This window comes from Penaeus japonicus, unplaced genomic scaffold (assembly GCF_977035675.1).
Source record: "Penaeus japonicus unplaced genomic scaffold, GWHDUDI00000001_assembly GWHDUDI00000011, whole genome shotgun sequence".
NCBI lineage: Eukaryota > Metazoa > Arthropoda > Malacostraca > Decapoda > Penaeidae > Penaeus > Penaeus japonicus.
In genome coordinates, this window is record NW_028234413.1 from 41,464,395 (window position 1) to 41,466,894 (window position 2,500).

A 2,500-nucleotide genomic window follows, 5' to 3' on the forward strand; every position below is an offset into this window, starting at 1 on the left:
GGACCTTCATAAAAAAAGAGAGAGAGAGAGAGAGAGAGAGAGAGAGAGAGAGAGAGAGAGAGAGAGAGAGAGAGAGAGAGAAAGAAGAAGAAAAAAAAGAAAAAACAAAAAAAAAAAACAGGTGGCCATAACAATTTAGGGAGTATCTTCATATCCACTAAAGAACTTCGTTTCTGGACCTTCATAAAAAACAAAATAGAAAAACTTCCAAGGGACGAGGACCTGAATCATGACCCAACCAAACCCTTACCAGGATTTGACACCCAAGGTCAAGAGACAATGGACCCTGGCACGGCAGACTAAAATCAGGCAACATCATAAAAGTGAACATGCATCTCTAAGGATTGCAAGAGTCCTTTCTCTATCCTTCTCTATCCTGCATGTCCTAAAGCCCCCAAGGACACTGAACATCCTAAGGCTATGAATCCTATGGACGTAGCTGGAGAGAGACCTTTAGGACATCGATAAATGAACATGTTACAGACATGTTTCCTTCCGTACGGTGTTACTTTAACCATGTGGTTTTCATGTAGATAGACAGGGTATGTGACATGAGTCAGCTTTTCGATGTCAAGATGGTGATTTACAGAAGAATATGATTCATTTTAAGTGTCACTTTAGCAATACAATACGATTTATATGAACAATTAGAAATGTCCAATTTGCGGAGATACTTGTCTAAATTTGCGTTTTCTTTGAACTGGTTCATACTGACGCCCCCCCCCCCAAAAAAAAAAAAATAAAATAAAAAATAAAAAATAATAATATAACAACAATAATAATAATAAATATATATAGATAATAAAAATTAAAGAAAGAAATACAGTAAAATAATAATAATGATGAAGCATGAGGCATGAACTAGGTCATACCAAAAAAAAACGTCAAAAAAAGGGCACATCTCATCACTAACCACATCAAAACAACTCATCCACATCACACTATACTTTTACATAACAACCTCAGCAAAGTTATATATATATATATATATATATATATATATATATATATATATATATATATATATATATATTTTATTTATTATTATTTTTTTTAATAAAACTTTTTTTTTCTTTCTTTCTTTCTTTCTTTTTTTTCTTTTTTTTTTTTAAATAAAACCGTCTCGATATAAATAGCTCCCTTGATGAGAGTCCACCACGCAGCTCCCCTGACGTGCGAAGAACAGCCAAACGTGTTGCCAGATCATGAGACACTGATTGCAACAGATCTCTTGCAAGCATCTCGTGCAGGGCCTTCGGAACAGCTCTATGGTTCTTGGCATAAGCTGTTTTTGGTACTGCATGTATTGATGTACACACACATACAGACACATGCACATACACACACACACACATACACACACACTCACAGACACACACTAACACAAACAAACACACACACATACACACAAACACAGGAACACGCATACACACACACACATAAACATACACACACACACATACACACACGCATACAAACAAACACACATAAACACACACACACACACACATACCCACACACATACAAACAAACACACACACATACCCCCCCACACACACACATACCCACCCCCAAACACACACATAAACACACACACACACAAACATACCCCCCCCACACACACACACACACGCACACATGTATGTAAGTATGTCAGGAATTGGCCCAGCCGGATACAAATGGCGCCTCAAACGAGAGTCACACCAACGGACATAAAAAACGAAAAATTACCTGACTGCTAATCCGGGAAAAGACTAATTTCACTCATTTGCTAAGAGTTCCTTTTCAATTGCAGGTGTATGGATGATTTATATGAAAAAAAAGTTAGATGGTGGGGGTCTTTTTTTAGACTAGAGACTAGTTCGTGCGTTTCTTAAACCCGGATGTAAACGGTATTTTTAGTATTTGTTTAGTAGTGAAATTTGTCTATCTTTTTAGGGCATTGCGTATTGGATCTAGTATGTCTTTTGTTTTTGTTTTGTTTTTGTTGTTATTATTGATATTGTTGTTGTTTTTTGTTGTTTGTTGTTGGTGGTATTGTTGTTGTTGCTCTTATTATTACTATTAGTATTGTTATTTTCTATTATCATTACCATTATTGTTATTAATATTATTATTATTATCATTATCATTATCAGCGTTAGTATATCATCATTACTGTTACCAGTATCATTAATGTTATTATCATCATCATTGTCATCCTCATTAGTACTATCATTATCATCATCATTATTATTATATCTTTTCATATTGTTAGAAACATTATCATTATCATCATTATTATAATGATAATAACCATTACTATTACTAATATGATACTGTTATCATTATCACTATTACTATTATCATTATTGTCGATATTACCATCATTATTGCTATTAACATTATCATTACTGTATTCATTATCATTGTCATTGCCATCATTATCACTATTATTAACTTCAATATAATTATTATCCTTATCATAGTTGCTATTATTGCTATTATTATTATCGTTATC